Genomic DNA, 19,484 nt, shown 5'->3' on the forward strand with positions numbered 1-19,484 from the left:
CACTGTCAAGACTCAGATTATAGAGGGATGCACTGTCAAGACTCAGATTATAGAGGGATATCCTGTCAAGACACAGATTATAGAGGGATGCACTGTCAAGGCACAGGTTATAGAGGATGCACTGTAAAGGCATAGGCTATAGAGGGATGCACTGTCAAGACACAGATTATAGAGGATGCACTGTAAAGGCATAGGCTATAGAGGGATGCACTGTCAAGACACAGATTATAGAGGGATACACTGTCAAGACTCAGATTATAGAGGGATACATTGTCAAGAAAGACAGCAGGCCATATGAATGAGATACTAGTGGGGCCAAGGATGCATATTCAGGGTCCTTTTAATGGGGGCTGATAGAAGGTGGGGTTTGTCAGTAAGTGGTGTAGTTTGTGCCTTTCCTACTTGGATAGATCATTATTTGCTCTTCTTACTCTATGTGTCCTTACCCACAGTGCATCTGGGTTTGGTTCTATCTATGCCTAATTATGGTAAATAAGGGATCCTCCCTAAAACATTCTTAGAGGACACACTTTTGCCTGACTACACACATCCAAAGCAGCTCAGTGGGTAAAGGCTCCTGCTGCTGAGAGAGATGAGCAGAGTATTGGGGACCCACATGGAGGAAGAAGTGAACCACTTTCCTCAAATTGTCCTCTGATTTCCACAAACATGTTGTGGCAGGTGCTACTGCCCCAACAGAGAAATGTAATAAAACAATTGATAAAGCTATCGGCTTCCAAAGTATGTGAGTTATGTGTGTGTGTGTGTGTGTGTGTGTGTGTGTGGTGTGGTGTGTGTGCGAGTGCGTGTGTATATCACATGTATGCCTACTGTTCTCAGAGGTAGAAGAAGGGATCAGATTTCCTGAAACTGGAATCACACATGGTTATTAGCTACTATGGAGGTGCTGGAAATTGAACTCTGGTCCTCTGCAAGAGCAATAGTATCCTTTACTACTTGTCTGTCTCCCAAGCCCACAACACCCAGATGGGTAGTCCCTGAGACCAGGCTTAAGGATGAAATCCAGACTATTGAGAAATAGAAAAAAAAATCATCCTTTAGGAATGTTTCCTGTGACATTATTTATTATTTAAAAAAAAAAAAAAGCTGTTTGGAGTTAAGTTTCTGGACGTATCTTGGAGTCCAATGCTCTTTTCTGATGATTGGTGAATTGTTACAGGTTACTCACCTGAACATAGGGTTGGTATCCATATAAAGAAAGGAGCCAATCAAGGCACATGCTTGAAGAGATGAGCACAGCACCTTGAGAGGAAGAGGCCAGGGGAGAGCTGGAGTCCGACACAGCTCTGCTGCTTGCGGAGTGGGCTGGCTAATTTTTCCGCCCGTTTGGATTCACAAACACCAAATGGCACCAGCGAAGTGCACTCTGGGTGATTGCGAAGATGTCTTCAGAGAGAGTTAGCTGAAGGGGGAAACGCACCCAGAATGTGTGCTCTGGGGAAGGGGAACCATCTCCTAGGTGGGCCCTAGATCCAGAGAGATGTGAGCAAGCCACTTCAAGCTCCGATGGCCCACTCAGAGTCATGCCTTCCTCACCACGATAAATTGTACCCTCAAATCATGAACCCAGATAAACGCCCCCTCCAGGAAGTTGTTTATTGTCAGGCGTTGGGTCATAGCAATAAGGAAAATAATTAATACAGAGGTGAACTGGAAGACAGCAGCTTCTGAGACTGTCTTAGCTGAGGATGCTGGTTGACTCTAAATTACTACTACTATTATTTTGTAATAAGAAGGGGGAATGGATTGATAAACAAATAGTTTAGTAATTTTCATATATCACTTTTATAAGACGATATTTAGTCCCATTTCGGTGGTAGTAACAATTGGCTTTGGCATGACGTATGAATTTTTGGATTATGCAGAAATGAATGAGTCTAAATACAGTCTTGCAAGACATGGCCTTTGTGAGCAGGAAGAGGTGTCCAACAAATAGTGAAAGGAACACAAGAGCAGAATGAAGAGGTCAGGGGACTGCAGAGGCCAACGCTGGAGCTGGGCAAAAGCAAACAGAGCCTTATCTGCTGGGAATTAGCCCGACTAGAATGAAATATTAGTTCAGTTCTTTCTTTTAAAAACAAAATACAACAGTAGAAGCCCCAGAGCTTTGCCCTCTCCTATCTTTCATACAGATGTGCCCATTTTTAGCCCTGAGAGAAAACAGCTCTCATTCTTCAGTCTCTATGGTGGTGGGCTGGGGCCTTTTTCATGTTACCTTAGTAAGTTCTCATAGGAACACCATGAAGCGGTTGTTAGCATTTTCACACATATATTTTAGGCTTAATCCCGTCTAGGAACCGGTCATTCCATGTCCAGCTAATCCAACTAAACCAAACCATACCCTCAAGTCACAGAAGTTAAAAATAAACATTGTTTCCAATTACTTACTAATTAGTAACGAAACAAGCTCATTTGTTATCTTAGACACTGCAGAAAAGCAGCTTGCAGATCCTTAAAGATTTACTCCTGCTGCTCCCACAAGAAATCTCAAGAGGACCGGAGAGGAAAAAACAATCAAAGGAAACATTTTAGGGAATGTTACCTTGCTTGTGATCAGCTGTGTGGAGACAAAGTTGCAAGTGTATACACATGTCCATTAATCTTGTTTTCTTAACCACAATGGCCCTGGGCTGGGAATGCTTACACCAGTCTCATCTTTTATGCTCTCTAATGTGTGGAGGTAACATGTTGATATGGTAATGACCCCAATTTTAAATCAGTTGTGATCAGACTCTCAGATGCATAAAATAAGCGAGGGTGCTTATTTAAAAGGTATAAGCAGGGGCTGGGAAGATGGTTCATTGGTTTAGAGAGCATGCTTCTCAGTCACAAGGAGTGGATTTCAGATGGTAGCATCCATGTTGAATGGTTCACAAACCCTTGTAATTCCAGCTCCAGGGGGACCCAATTCTCGCCTCTGGTCTCTGTGGACACACACACACACACACACACACACACACACACTGAAACAAGTCTTAAAAGGAATATTTATAGATTGAGCTATGAACTTGTGATTCATCCGTTGCTTCTGGTGCGACTCAGAGTCCATCCTCTGAGAAATTCTCCATAGGTGAGAAGTGATCATGAGATAGTAACTGGGGCAGGATCTCAGAATGTGGATCCTGTAACTGAGAGCAATAAAGAGGTTTCCTCGATAACTTCGGTCCTTTGCAAACTCTTCAGTCTGCCATCTCTTCTCCATCACCCTCCAATCTGTTTGTGAAGTGAAAGAGCCAGGCCTTGCTCTGATTAATTCCCAGCTTGGCCTTCCAGTAAAAGCTGGAAGCTTTGTTCACATGTCTCATCTTGTGATCTCAGCAACTTCAAATCGTGCTGATCTAATGAATACCTCTGTCCTAGATCAGACCCTTTGAGGAAGTGTGAGTTCTAGTCTATGCACAGAGATGTGTGCTAGAAACTACAAGACCCTAAGTTTGACACAGGATTTAGTAAATTACAGGTTGTCTGCAAGGAGTCATTCATACTCATTTAAAAACATCTATTTACATTTATGTTATGTGTATGTGTATTTTGCTTGCATGTATGCCTGCATCACATGTATACTTTCCTCCAGAAGCCAGAATCTCCTGGTTCAGGAATTACAGAGTGGTGCCAGCTACCATGCAGATGCTAAGAATCTTCTGAAAGAGGAGCCAATGTTCTACACCTCTGAGCCATCTCTCTAGCTTCTCACTCATACTCTTAAGCTCATTTCTGTCATATGCAAAATGGCATTGATCTCTTCTTATTTCCTTCCATCACTTACTAATTTAACGAGTATTCATTGTGAGCCTGCCACGTGCCAGATGCTGATTGGGATAAAGCTCGAGTCCCAGCCATCACCGAAGCCTAGAAGAGATCCCGTGGGACAGCATTATAGATGGTTGTGAGTTGCCAGGTGGATGTTGGGAACTGATCTTGAATTCTGTGTAAGAACAGCAAAGGCTCTTCACAACTGAGCCATCTCTTTGGCCATTTCCTACTTTGTTTGAGGCAGGGTCTCTTGTTTCTGCTGTGGATGCTAGGATAGATGGCCCACAAGATTGTTCTGTCTCTGTTTCCCATCCCACTGTAATAGTCCGAGATTACAGGTGTATACCACTGGGTCTGCTTTTCATGTGGGTAAACTCAGGTTGTTATTCTTGCATAGCAAGCACTTCTATTTACTAAGCCATCTTTATGAGCCCTATAAAATATTTAAATAACACAAAACTCACTGGAGACACAGGGTATCTCTTGTCTATAGTCAAAAGGAGTAAGTGTATTAATTTATTTATCTAGTTTATTATTCATGACTTTACACACCTAGTAGAAACTGTCCCTTCAAAAATAAATAAAGGCGAGATGATCTTAAGCATCATTTAATCTTCATTCTGGCAGAAGGAACTGATATTCAACTATTGATTAAATACCAATTGTACAAAGAATTATTGAAAAGCATCAACAAACAATTAAGACTGATTTAAAAATAATAGACTATCTTATCCAGCTGGTGGTCGATGGTGGCAAAAACAATACCTTCCTCAGAGAAGCAAAGAAGAAATCATATTTTAAAGGGTGAGTTTTAACCCATGATGACCCAGCAAGGGGGAGGGCGGAGCCAGAGGAGAAGATTCAGAGTGGCTAGCACAAGACTCCTTAGGTGCGAAGAAGATGACACTTCTAAGTGATCTGAGGACAGTAACCTAACAATACCTAGTCTGACCAGAAAAGAAGAGTCAGAAGTTCAAGGTTCATCTTTGGCTACACTGTAAATTGGAGGCCAGGCTAGGCTGTGTGAGATCTTGTTTTAAGAAATTGAAAATTGCTAGACTGCATCTTGGGAGAAGGTTGTGAGAGGCAAGGGAACAGTGGCAAAGCTGAACATTTGTCCTAGGACTCAGGACACGAGTGTGAGGGACAAGAGAAGCAGTCATTAGAAGCTGACCACTCATGGCCCTTGCTGGCTGTCCATGTGCACTGGGGAAGCAGACAAGGTATTAGGGCTCCGCCTCTGTACTGCTGCTGCCCTGAGAAACGGTGGTGGTAACCCCTCTTAGCTTTGTTATTGCTGTGCTGTAGAGGGTTGTAGTTAGAACTTGAAGTTCATTTTACAGGGCCACCGCTGACATTAACTAGTTAATGAGCTTGGTGTAGATAGTCTAGGGTAGATAGTTATAAAATATTGAATGTAATATAGTTTTTATGATAGTTTCTCTTGGTTCAATTATACTGAACAAGTTAAAAATTAATGATCTTTAGTACCTAGGAAGTACTTAGCACAATTAAAAAATCTAGGCATTGTCTATACAAATCCTATTTCTAATTTTATATCAAATCTTATGAGGTATATTTATAGGCCATCTTGATTCTCTTCCTTTTTCATTTAAAAGTATTTTATGTTATGAGTGTTTTGTCTCCATGTCTGTATATCCTGTGGGTGCCTGATGCTCAGAGAGGCCAGTAGAGGGCGCTGGATCCCTGGAACTGGAGCTACAGATTGTTGAGCACTCCGACGCGGCTGCTGGGAATGGAAGCTGGGTCCTCTGTGAGAGCAGCCAGTGCTCTTAACTGCTTGCTCACCTCTCTAGCATTCCTCTCTTAGTTTTGAGATGTTTTTACATTTCCCAGGCTAACTTAGTATTTAAAACCCTCTTGCCTCAGTCTCTGTTGCTTTTTTTCATCGCTATGACCTTAGCCCAAGTCACTATCGTTTCTTTTCCTGGACTGCTGTGATATTGTAATTGGTCTTGATCCACTCCTGCCTTTCTCATAGTCCATGTACAGTGTTTTAATAATGAAGACTTCTGCTAAGCTATGCAACCAAGCCCATACTTTCCATGTAGTAGCTAATGAGTTCTTGTAAAGATCTAAATCAGATGACTCAACTCTAATGTTTAAAATCTTCCTCTTATGTCTAGTAATTCTTAGAGTAAACTCTGAACTCCGGAGAATTTCTTACAAAGCCCTCTTCTAAACTCTCTCTCTCTCTCTCTCTCTCTCTCTCTCTCTCTCTCTCTCTTTCTCTTTCACACACACACACACACACACACACATGAAAAATAGCAATTCAAGTGAGTCTTTTATATATTAGGTTTATGGAAGATACTTAGTAAATGAATGATTGAAAGTCCATGAGGAAGCAAGGCACTGTCATTAGCTCATTGTCACATTAGGTTGATTTAGCAACTTAATAATAATAAAAAGCAACTTATTACACTCTGAGCATTTATGAGTAGTTAAGTAGTTACTGTTGTTCAGCTTTGGCTTCAAGTCATTTCTGGACTCTGAAACCTGTTTCATTGTTGTTATATTAAGCACATTCTGTACCTTCCAGAGTAGGGTAGCTTATAGTTCTTATTATGCTCTGGTGAAAATGTTTCCAAACTCTCTACTGTGTCCAATAAATAACCTCTGCCCTCAAATGATTAGTATTGCTGGCACTATATTGTGAGTTGTAGGGTATAGCAACTTTAGGAGAATGTCAAACTTTTTTTTTTTCAGTGGTTTTGTGTGATCTTGAAACAACATGATCTGGAAATCCTGGGTTTGGGGGAACTAGAAATACTGAGCAACTTTTTATTTTGCCTCTGAATTCTTGTGAATTCTTGGATGTTTTGTTCCTCAGTTCCCCTAGCAGTTAAGAAAATGATATTGTAGGTGCTTCTCATTTTCAGTCAATGTAGGGCTGGCACATCAGATGCTTCCAGTCTCATAGCTACCCCTCGGAGATGGTGGGGGAGTCTTGGGAGAAATCTATGGACTCAGATGGGGATCCATCGTTTCCTGGCGGCTGCCAGCTAGGATCATGTGAAGGCGTGGCAGGCTCTCATGTCTTCTTGATGTTTATATCCCCATCAGTCCATAGTGTCTGAAGTGTCTATCAGAAGAATTGTTCCTTTGGGTTAAGAGGTTATCTCCAGGGAGACATGTTGAAAATGAGTTCCTTGTGTTGAAAACACATGAGCACCAATTAACACATCTGCACCAACTGGATTATTACAACTGAAGTTGCCTTTCAGAAATAAACTTGAGCAGAGGGAATAGAATATGTTATCCTCTGTTCTTCCTTCCATGCGTCCATCCATCCTTGAAACACTTACCAGTGCTTCAATAATGAAGACTTCTGCTAAGCCATGAAACTAAATGGGCAGCCAACCAAGCAACAAACCCCCAGCCTCTCTATCAAGGAACTGTCAGTCTGCTCGCGCAGACTTAGACTACCTAAGAACCAGATCACGTGGGCAGAAGAAACCAATGGGTGACATTCTGCAGCTAGGAGCGGCTCCCGGTGATATGGAAGGCTGGGAACAGACTTTAGAGACGATCAATCACATTTTACTTGAACTCCAAGGAGACTTGAAGACGAAAAAGCATTGTTAACAATAGCCAGAGACAGCATGGCAGAGCTTAGAGTGGGAAGGGTCCAGGGCGCAGTGAGCTCTGCTGGAGAGCGGAGCAGAGGAACACTTGGAAGGTGAGCTGGTGGAACTCCAGCTGGCGCTTTACGGAGGTATAATCAGTCTACAGTAAAATACAAGTATTGAGCATATGCCATTTGGTTGGTTATATGTGTGCACTGGTGGTACAGTGAATATGTCCACCAAAGGTTTCCATGTACCTCCTGGTTAGTGCTTACTTTCATCTCTTCAAGCAACCATTTACCTCTTTTCCACCCCTTCAGACCTACTTTTCATTCTCTGCTATTTTTCATTGGTGCAATGTACCATGTACTTGTTTCCTTGGGTTATAACTTCCTCTGCATAGCGTAATTATTTATATTAATTGGAGAATAGAATGCCTGGCATCTGTCTTTCTGAGCCTGGCTCATTTCACTTAGTGATCTCCAGTTCTGTCCGTTCTCCTGTGAGCAACACGTTCTTACTCACTTTGTGGCTGAATAATATCTGTATTTATAGATGTCATGCTTTCCTTATCCATCTTCTGTCCTGGGTCACTTGAGCTGACTTCTTAGGCTCATTATGATGCGGCTGTAGCAAGAATGAGCATGCGCAGTGGACTGTCTCTTGGGGTGGTCACTTTGGTGAATAGCCAGGCATGGTCTGGCTGTGTCATGAACGGTATCTTTAGTTTTTGAAGAAGCCCCATGTTTATTTCTCAAGCCCTGCCTATGCTTTAATTGGACTATTTGTTCCCTTAGTGAGGTGAGGGCTTTGTTGTGTTTTGCTTTTGACAGGACCTTACTTTGTATCTCAGGCTATCCTTGAACTCACTGTGTAGCCCAGGCTGGCCTCACTACCAAGGAGGTGACCCTCCTGCTTTAGCTTTCTGAGTGCTGGGATTACAGAAGTGTACCCACATCTGACTTTATTGAATTTCTGAGTTATTTGGATACAAATTTGCTATTAGCTATTGGTCTTACGAATTTCCTTCTAGACTGTGAATCCTTCCATTTAAGAAATAGCATCTGAAGAGCAGATCATCTTAATTTCACTGAGTTCTACTGTGTTACTTTAAAAAAAATTAGATATTTGCTTTATTTACATTTCAAATGTTGTCCCCTTTCCTGGTTTCCCCTCAAAAACCCCCTATCCCCTCCCCTCACCCCCAATTCACCAACCCACCCACACCTGCTTCCTGGCCCTGGCATTGCCCTACACTGGGGCATAGAACCTTCACAGGACCAAGGGCCTCTTCTCCCATTGGTGACCAACTAGGCTATCCTCTGCTACATATGCAGCAGAAGATGGAAAGATCTCCCATGTTCATGGATTGGCAGGATATAGTAAAAATGGCCATCTTGCTGAAAGCAATCTACAGATTCAATGCAACCCCCATCAAAATTCCAAGTCAATTCTTCACAGAGGTAGAAAGAGCAATTTGCAAATTCATCTGGAATAACAAAAAACCTAAGATATTGAAAACTATTCTCAACAATAAAAGAACCTCTCTGGTGGAATCACCATCCCTGACCTCAAGCTGTACTACAGAGCAATTGTGATAAAAACTGCATGGTATTGGTACAGTGATAGGCAGGAAGATCAGTGGAATAGAATTGAAGGCCCAGAAATGAACTCATACACCTATGGTCACTTGATCTTTGACAAAGGAGTTACTGTGTTACTTTTAAAAAGGATTTCTGTATTAGTATATATTTTTGCACTTGATCTTAGCCAAAAGGCCAAGAAGCAATTGTGTATATATTTTTGTATCTAAGAAGTCTTTATCTAATATCAAAAGATTTTCATTTCTAAAGAGGTTATAATTTTTACAAATTAATTTTTATTTTACATTTACATACATGTTGATCTTAAATTTGTATTTTGGGGTCATTTAAAATTATTGTATTTGTTGTGTACAGATGTTTGCTTTCATATATATATATATATATGAAATATATTTATATATATATAAATATATTCTGTGTACCTTGTGCATGCATGGTGCCTATGGAGGCCAAAAAGGGCACCAAATCCATTGGAACTGGAGCTACTGGGTGGTTTATGATTTTGTGTGGCTGCTGGGAACCAAGCCCAGTTCCTCTGTGAGAGCAACCAGTTCTCCCAACTGCTGCCTCATCTCTCCAGCCCCTGGCATTCATTTATCTTCGATGAGATGTGAGGTAGGGTTAAGGTTTATTTTTTAATGAGCTTTATTTGGAAGCCGTGCGGTTTATAGGAAAGTCTTCTCCTTTTCCCATTCATCTGTTTATGTGTCTTTCCCAGGACTCAAGTGTTTGCATGTGGATAGAAGTGCGTTCCTATTGCTTCATTAGTCTGTGTTGGCATCTTTAGATGACCAGCAGTTCTGCCTTCTTTCAGGAAATGATAGTCAGATTTGTTCTTTGTTTTCCAGTTGGACATTCCTTATCTGTCAGGACTGTCCATCAGTTTCTCCATAGAAGCTTGCTGAGATTTTAGTGAGGATTTAGCTAGAATACATCAGTCAGTAGCGATTTGACAACCTAACACTGTTGAGTCTCAGGGACAAAGGTGTATGCAACTATAATTCAGCAGTATTTTCTTGCTTTCACTGTATAAATCTCAAACATATCAATGAGATATATACTGAAGTGTTTCATGTTTTTCATACTATTGTAAAAAACATTTAAAAATCTCATATTCAGCTGTTCATTGGCAGTGTAGAGAAATTCTCTTGAGTTTTGTAGCTTTATCTTTTAAATTTTGCTCACTTATTTAATATCTTAGCAGCTGCTTAATTTCTTCTATCAGGATTGCCGCACAGTTCGTCAAATTGTCCATGAGTAGACGGAGTTTTTTGTCTCCTTTTTCCACCTGGTTGTCTTTTGCTCTTTACCCTTTTGGAGGTGACTAGAGTCATGCCTGTGCTGTTGAAAAGGTGTTGACATCAGACATTTTTGCACATCCTTATCTTGGGGGCGAGTACTGTCTCTATGCACTGCTATGGATGAAATGTGCATACCCTGAACCCAGACTTCTATATTAAAAGTCTGACCCTTAGTACCTCAGGCTGTGATTATTTGGAGAGAGAGTCTTTACAGAGGCAGTAAAGGTAAAACTGGGTCGTAAGATTGGGCCATAATCCTGTATGACAGAGATTAATAGATGAGAAATTAGGTCTCAGACATATTTGATCCCAGAGAAAGCCCAGGTGAAGGCAGAGGGAGAAGATAACTCCTTACAAGCCCAGGGGGAGGTCTCAGGGGGAGATCAATTCTACCAGCGTTGGACCTTTGCAGCTTAGCATCCTGAATAGAGAGACTAAGCCCTGCCACTGACGTCACCTCACCGACAGTATTTAGTTACAGAGGTTTTAACTGTCTAATGCAATCTGTAAGTATGATGTCAGCTGCAGGTTTTTAAAAATGGTCATTATCAGTCCCCGTTCCATTCCTAGTTTGTGGAAAGTTTTTTTTTTTTTTCCTCCCCCCAACCAGGAATGTATATAGAATTTGTCGATGTTTTTCTGGATATAGTGAGACCATATGGTTTTTATTTTTAGTTTTTATTTTTTGCCGTGCTGAGGATTGAACCAAGGGTCTCACACATGCTAGGCAAGTGCTTTACCACTGAGCAAAACTCTGAGGACTGATTTTAATATTTAGTTTGGAAGGCTGGGGACTTAGCTCAGAGATGGAGAGCTTGTCTAACATTTGAGGCCCTAGATTCAATCCACAGTGCCATGAAATAAAATAACAATTAGTTTTTAAACTGTTTTTTTTTTTAGCTTAGTTATTGATTTTTAAAATTCTATGCGTCTGTATTTCCATCTGAGTCTATGTATGCATACAATATGCACGAAGGTACATATTAATACAAGAAGAGGTTATTGGCTCCCTCAGAACTGGAGTTAAAGGCAGTAAAAGCCACCAAATGTGGGTGCTGGGGACTCAACTCAGGCTCTATAGAAGAATGACGAGTGCTAAGCTCTCTCTTCAGTCCCCAACTTAGCTTTTCCATGTGGTGACTTAGTTGGATTGAAACAGTGATTTAATAGATGGTAAAAATTGCCATATGTAGTTATAAGTGATATTTATCAGTACTTCTCTTTTACAGATGCAGTGAAAAGATAGCCACAATTCAGCCTTTGTGGGCTGGTTAAAAATCTTGGTGTTGGGGTAGATTTTCATGAGAAAGTAGTGGGAGCAAATGATAGTTAAACCACAAAATGATTGTACTGTGAACCCTCAACTACTTAAAAACATTTGCATTTGGCTTTAAAAAGGGGAAGGGCTCAGAGAAAAACAAGATAAATGAAAAACAAATGAAACTCAAACATTCAGTACACGATCTGGGCTTAAACTTCTGTGCACATGTGTCTCCGTAACAGGGATGAAGAACGGATGCTTGCTTAGGTGATGGTTGGAGACTCTGGGGAAGGTGGCTTCCTTCTCCAGCATGGCGCCCACAATGCTTCCTTAGCACATTTCCTTGGCTTAGTGCGACATCCTTTAAAATTAGATTTCCTTTGGAAAATCAGTTCTCTAGACAAGTTACCACTCCCTTGTGGCTTCAGGTGACTTGCCAGATCAGTGACTGGCTGGGACTTGGGCAGTTTGGCTGAAGTCAGACCACCAAGGAGCACGGGATCCTATTAAGTCATAATTTTGAAGTATAGAATGGCTTTTCTCATCGGACATGTTCTTAGGGCTCATGATGAGTGGATCTGGGGCACCTTTGGAATGATGTGACTCACTTTAGGAAACAAGTATAGAGAGAAGCAGGAAGCCATTGCAGGTGAAATGGAACAGATTCAGGCCAGCATTTATCACACTCAGTGTCTGGACTTAAGTTTGACTAAGATAGTACCTTTAAATGAATGAGAAGAGGAGTGAAGGGAGGAAGGATGCCGAGGGGACACGGGGACTGGAAGCATGGGGCAAAGGTACTAGGAGAGTGTCACACTCTGGTGACCTAACCCTACTGGCTTAGACCCCTACTAATCTTACCATTGAAGGTTTTTTTTGTTTGTTTGTTTTTGTTTTTTTTATCTAGGTTGATTTTAATGCTGCCGAGATTTATTGCTAGATATGTGTGTCGTGGGATACCGTATAGTTAAGTATAGTGAGAGCTAAGGCTTTCAGTCATGTTATATGGATACAAAGTCTGGTTCCATCTGTCACTGCTTAAGGGATTTGGGGGGCACTTAAATGTGTTTTTGACTTTATCCTCACATCTAGAAAATGGGTTATTAGAAAAAAAAACCTTCCCTGTTGCTGTGACACAGTAACGGACAAAAGTGACTTAAGGAGGGAAAGAAGGTTTTATGTTGATTCACAGTCTGAAGGGGCCGGGCATCATGGCAGAGATGGGGCAGCAGGAGCGCGAGGGGCTGGCCAGTTATACACACTATCCAGAAGCAGAGAAAGAGGAGTGCTGGTGCTCATCTGTTTCCTTTTGCGTTCACTCCAGGATGGGAGCCCACGGGATGGCACCGCCCACGGGATGGTACCGCCCACGGGATGGTTCCGCCCACGGGATGGCACCGCCCACGGATGGTACCGCCCACGGGATGGTTCCGCCCACGGGATGGCACCGCCCACGGGATGGTACCGCCCACGGGATGGTTCCGCCCACGGGATGGCACCGCCCACGGATGGTACCGCCCATGGGATGGCACCGCCTACGGGGATGGTACCGCCCATGGGATGGCACCGCCCACGGGATGGCACCGCCTACGGGGATGGTACCGCCTACGGGATGGCACCACCTACAGGATGGCACCGCCCACGGCATGGTACCGCCCATGGGATGGCACCGCCTACAGGATGGCACTGCCCATGGGATGGTACCGCCCATGGGATGGCACCACCTACAGGATGGCACCGCCCACGGGATGGTACCGCCCACGGGATGGCACCGCCCACGGATGGTACCGCCCATGGGATGGCACCGCCTACGGGGATGGTACCGCCCATGGGATGGCACCGCCTACAGGATGGCACTGCCCATGGGATGGTACCGCCCATGGGATGGTACCACCTACAGGATGGCACCGCCTACGGGGATGGTACCGCTCATGTGATGGCACAGCCTACAGGATGGCACTGCCCATGGGATGACACTGCCCACTGGATGGCACTGCCCATAGGATGGCACTACCCACAATGAGGGTGGGGCTTCACACCTTCATTAGATAAATCTGGAAACATCTTTTTTTTTTTTTTTGGAAACATCTTTATAGACACCCAGAGGAGTATGTCCACAGTGGTTCTAAGCCCAGTCAAGTTAATAATAAGGATTAACTATTTCAATACAGATCAATTAAGATATGTATGTAGAGTCCTCACCATAATGCCTAGCACACACAAGATACACCTTCTCATGAGGAAATGAATACATTCAATAGTATTTGGATAAATAAGACTCATAATGGATAAAAGAGGGTACATGGAACTTCTAGAAAATGACAATAGGAAAACTACTTGTTGATTTTTAAAAATATGGGTAGATAATAAAAATATCGTTAGGAAGGAAGAGAAATACAATTGAACCCTTAAAAATATTTTTAAAAGTTCAAATTGTTTATAATGAGATACATAATAATTAAACTTGTATACAAAAACATTTTAACCTATCAGACTGAAACGATACAATACTCAGGGAGTGCAAACCGGCCCTGCCTATCTACATATTAATTCCCCTCACACCCAGAAATTCCACTCCTTGGAGTTTATCCTACAGAAAAGACTGCACACTCAGGGCGCGAGTCATACACAAGCTTCTTTGTTATGACATTGTTTGCCATACAAAAAAGCCAGAAATAACCACCGTGCATGTCAGTGGGGGACTTGGTGAGTGAATCAGGGCCTGTTGTCTTCTACGTACTGTGAGGAGGCACGGATAACGAAAGCCCTTCCAGTCGCATCGGAAACTCCGGCAGTATGCGCTCCATGTTTTATATTAGACACAGGGACAGCACTGATATAAGTTTACACCTGATTATAATTGCATAATGAAACTCTGAACACATCCCCAAGAAACTAATAAAATAGGGGTCTTTGAGGATGGCAGGTGGTGAACAGGGCCAGTGGAAGCAGAAGTTGGAGCTAGACTTTTTTTATTGCCTTTTTAATATATATATTTTAAGCTGTATAACCAGGAACATTTTTTTCTCACCTACTCAAAATTAAGAAAAAAAAAATCATCTTTTTGATCAATAGTTGCAGCCTTTCTATGATAATAGGAAGTGACAGATCACGAGTTATTGTTTTTCCTGAATTAATCTGCTCCGTACCGCTTCTCATTTTATCTTATTAGTTATTTTCCACAGAGCCTCAAAAAAGAATAAGTTCAGCGCCCACCAGGAGCTGATGAAGTGGCCTGGCTAGTCATGGCAAACGTGGACCAATTAAAAAATTCCCTTTCTAGTCCTTTAATAATTCCAATTTCCTTTGTTAATCTAATTTCCATAAATGCAAACAGCTCGGATAGTGCTAATTTAGCACACAGGGGGTGCACAGGATGGATATTCATGAGAGTGACTTCTCAAGGAGACCATTTACACCAAACTTCCCGCTTCTTATGTAAGTCTTCACTGATAGTTGCGGATACTGGTCTGTGTCATGTACGAAGTTCAAGAATTTGCGAAGGGGAAGAATTTTTTTCTTTTTACTGGAAAAGGCCAAGTGTTTGATATTTTTCTCCTATAAAGCTGGTTATTCCACTAGAATCAAACAAGGGATTAAAATCTGTGACATTAACCAATGTTAAATGTAGAGAATTAAATGATTTTCCTCATTTATTAAGTCTTCAATGCTACCCCGTGTACTTTAAAATAAAATGCAAGGCTCACCCTTATGATTGAAAGATTAGACGAGGCTTGAACCAGTAAAAATAGATTTTTTAAAGGAAAAGTTATTTTGAGTGGAACGCGAGCTGTACTAGACAAATTCAGTCGGGCCTCCTCTTCAGTCTTGTCAAAGCTTACCACAGTCCAGAAGGCACCAGCGTCTATGCCAAAAAATCAGAGCAGCAGCAGTTAAAAAAAAAAAATAAGTGCACTAAGAAATATTAAATGGGAAGCCAAAGTCTATAAATAAAAAGGCAAGAGAGGGCTGATCAATCACCAGTTACTGAACAGAACACAGGAGCTGGAAGGGAGAGAGAGAGTGCGCACACAACATACGAGATTAGATACAAACGATTTAATTAAACCGTGTTCCTTCTACACGAGACTCAGAAGTCTCTAAATGTTAAGAAAAACCGGAGTATAGAAAGGCGGTGCCTTGCCGTGCAAGCTCTAGCGCATACGCAGCAATGCTTGTGCCAAAAGCAGAAATAGAGGCTGCGGATCCATCCTGGGTGAGTGGGGTGGCTGTGGTCTCCGCCTGCCTCTTGCTATTCATCCCAGCCTTGTGGCTGTAAGGGAAGGAAGAAGGACCAAATCCTTCTCACCAGCAACAGACCCAACGCCGTGCACTTGGAGCGCGGCTGGGGAAGTGTAGCCAGGGTGAAGGAATATTCGATGTGGTCAAGAGTTAAAGAGACTCCATTAATAATAAGGGCCTGTGAGGTGGCTCAGTGAATAACGCCTTTGCTGCCGGGTCTGATGACCTCTGACCCTCTATGATGGAAGGAAGGACAGGGTTTCTACAAGTTGTCCTCTGACCACCACATAGCCTGAGATACGTATATGCTGTGCCCTGTGCCTACCCCAGTAAACATAACTGAGAAAAATAAGTGGCTTAATTAATAATTAATATCAATGTGTGGAGGACCAGAGGGAGGGGACTGAGGAAGGAGGTCCCCTCAAGTAGAGAGAGAAGAAAGGTGTTGGGGCTGCCTGCTTGTCAGTCTCAAAACCAGTGAAAATGGACTAGATAATGTCTAGGTGACATTAAAGGCTGGTCTTGTCTTAGCAAATCACTTGACTGCTCAGCAGAATTGGACCATATGGCCTCTTTCTAGAAGGGAACTTGACTCTTCAAATAAGAGGCCCATTCAGCGCGATGACATTTAGATTCCAAGAAATAAATATAGGTTTATAAAAACATGCACCACAGCCCTCTTGGATAGCCACGGTTTTATGTCTTAAATTCAGCCAGGAAAAAAAAATAGAAATTATATATTCTTTTATGTACATTTAGATTTTAAGCTAAAAGGGATTTGAGGTTCTGGAATGAGATCTAAGCTCGGATCTGCGGCTCTGTCTATAGCGTCTATATCAGTCATATTGTTCATTCGTAATTCAATGAAACAGGAGGACTGTGTGTGCCAGAAACCAGAATGGTTTTGCTCTGATCACAAATTGGAAGGCAAAAGCTAAATCTATATATGTGCGCGCGCGCGCACACACACACACACACACACACACACACACAAACGTTTTCCAACCTAATAAGAGAGAGCCAGAATTCCGAGGGTAAAAGGGTTATTTTTAAATGCAAAGGTGGTGTTGAGATTTACTAATTCTGACCATGGCTTGTGGGAAAGGCACATGTCCTGCTAATAGACCGACTGAGAAGAAAAACATTATTATTGGTGAGTTTTGCTCCTGATTAAATCCAGTGATATCTCTAAGCAATCTGTTATTTATGTAGCTGGGCGGTAAACAGTGGGGAGGGCACCTGCAGAGGCGCATCTCAGAGAGGTTGCATCCAATGTAAGCACGTGCCGAGCACGTGGGTGGCGATTCTGCAGCGTGCAGCTTTATCAGATCTATAGGAGATGAAAATGGGGGCAGATAAAGAAAACTGAAGATGAGATCCAACTAAACAATGGAGCATTTGTAAGATATTCATCTAATCAGATGCCGAGAATATTAGCATGCACCTTCACTGACAACCAGCCTGACGTGAAAATTTTAAAAAAATATTAAATTCAGATAAATAAAATAAAACTTTTAAGACTCAGAATTTTGCTGGCTTATAAGACTGCGTACAATTGGGTTGAGAGAGTCGCATCTCTGCTTCAGAACGCCCAATCACACCCTCCATATGGAGGTCCTGTTAGCTTTCTGGTTCTTACAGCTTTTAAATCTGTTGATTTATTTATCTGGAGTGTGCGTGCCACAGCACACACGTGGAGGTCAGAGAACAACTTCCTGGAGTCGTCCTCATCTTTTATCTTGTCCACATGACGTCTCTCTTGCGTCTGGCACTGCAATTCGACTCCAGGCTCAGTAACTTCTGAGCTTCTGGGAACTCTCCTGTCTGCACACCCCCCATTTGCTGTAGGGATTCTGGGATTGCAGACGCATAGCACCGCCTCCAGCTTCTTTGGTGGGTTCTGGAGATGAAGCATAGGTAGTCAGGCTTGCCTGGTGAATGCTCTGCCCACTGAGCCATCCTATCAGACTGTCTCTGTGTTCTTAACCCTGGTGCTGCTGACAAGCTTTGTTGCAGAAGGATTCTTCAGGACCTGATCTGATCTCTGTCCACTGCATGTCATTAGTGTGCCTCCAGTTGTGACACCAATGGTGTCTGTAGATACGGCCTAATGTTCCCTAAGTGGCAAAAATCTTTATCAGTTAGGAACCAATGATTATACGTATGTATATCACACGTATGTATAACATATATATTATAATATGCTGAGAACTAAACACACAAACTCTCCTAGGCAAGCAGCTAGTTCCCACCTAAGCTGAACCTACTACTTTGCCTTATATTTTAATTTAAAACAGAGTCTTACTGAATTACCCAGACTGACCGTCCTCCTGTCTTGGCCTCCTGGATTGATAAAATTACAGACGTATGTCACAAGGCCCAACCTAGACGCTTCTTTTAAATGTAGCACTGTCGTAGAAGAGGGGCTGAGGACTGTGAGACAAATTGTAAATCTTCCCTCACCCCATCCTGATCTTGTGTGTGTATAATCTATCTTTTTGTGGATCATAATCTTATATTTTTGTTAAAGCTAAATTCCTATAACTCAAAGGGAAAAAAAAATCCGTTTTTATTCCTCTTAGAACTGTCAGTCAGGAAACATGTAAGCTGACATGAACATCTTCTAAGGCCACATAATTGTTGAACTTCATCTAGCCTTTAAACCTTTATTTTGTCATTTTGGGTTAATATTTTCATGAGAAGCGCTGCTAAATTTGGTATTAGTTGATTAAACAGACTATTGATGAGTCTAGTTGTCTGAAGCTTGTGTTTTTAGATGGTTTTGACAGAGGACTGTGGACTAATTGTCGAGCCGCACTTTCAGCGTTTGTTTTGAGACAGCAGATTGGATGCTAAGTCACAATGCAGTCTAGCACTGAATCAACCTGAATCTCCCTAGCAAGGGGATTCAGTGAGGATGCTTTGACACTCAACTCCAACCTGAACTTGTTCTGGAAGCTTCGGAGGGAGTTAGTGCTGTGCCTTGTTCACATTCCAGAAGCTGACTGCAACCCTGGCTCACAGCCACCTCAGGTCGGCCTTTGTCAGCCACTCACTCGATAGCGTTTGTTATTCACTGCATTATTTGGGTTTTGAGACAGAAGTACCGGCTGTCTTTAAACTCTCCATCCCTTTCCTCAGCCTCTGGAGCAAGGCTTAAGGAACAAATTAGCATGCTTGCAGTCCTGATAGACTCTTTCCTTAAAAAACAAAATTTCGGAGACTGTCATGTCATCCAGGCTGGCATCAAACTCACTCTGTAGCCAAGCATAATCTTCAGTGTTTGACCTACCTCTCTCTTCCACTGTGTAAGTGCTGAGATGGGTGCTACCATGCCAGGTTTATGCAGTGCTGGGTACAAAACCCAAGGGTTTTTTATATACTAGGTAAATACTGCACACTGAGTAATATTCCTGGTCTTCATCACTCTCTCTCTCTCTTTTTTAAAGATTTCATATACATTCTCTATCTATCTATCTATCTATCTATCTATCTATCTATCTATCTATCTATCTATCTATCATGTATGTATGCATGCATGTATGTATGTATGTATCTATCTATGTATCTATGTATCCATGTATCTATGTATCCATGTATCTATGTGTCTATGTATCTATGTATCTATGTATCTATGTATCTATTTATGTATCTATCTATGTATCTATGTATCTATCTATCTATCTAAGTATGTATGTATGTATGTATGTAT

This window comes from Mus pahari, chromosome 2 (genome assembly GCF_900095145.1).
Source record: "Mus pahari chromosome 2, PAHARI_EIJ_v1.1, whole genome shotgun sequence".
NCBI lineage: Eukaryota > Metazoa > Chordata > Mammalia > Rodentia > Muridae > Mus > Mus pahari.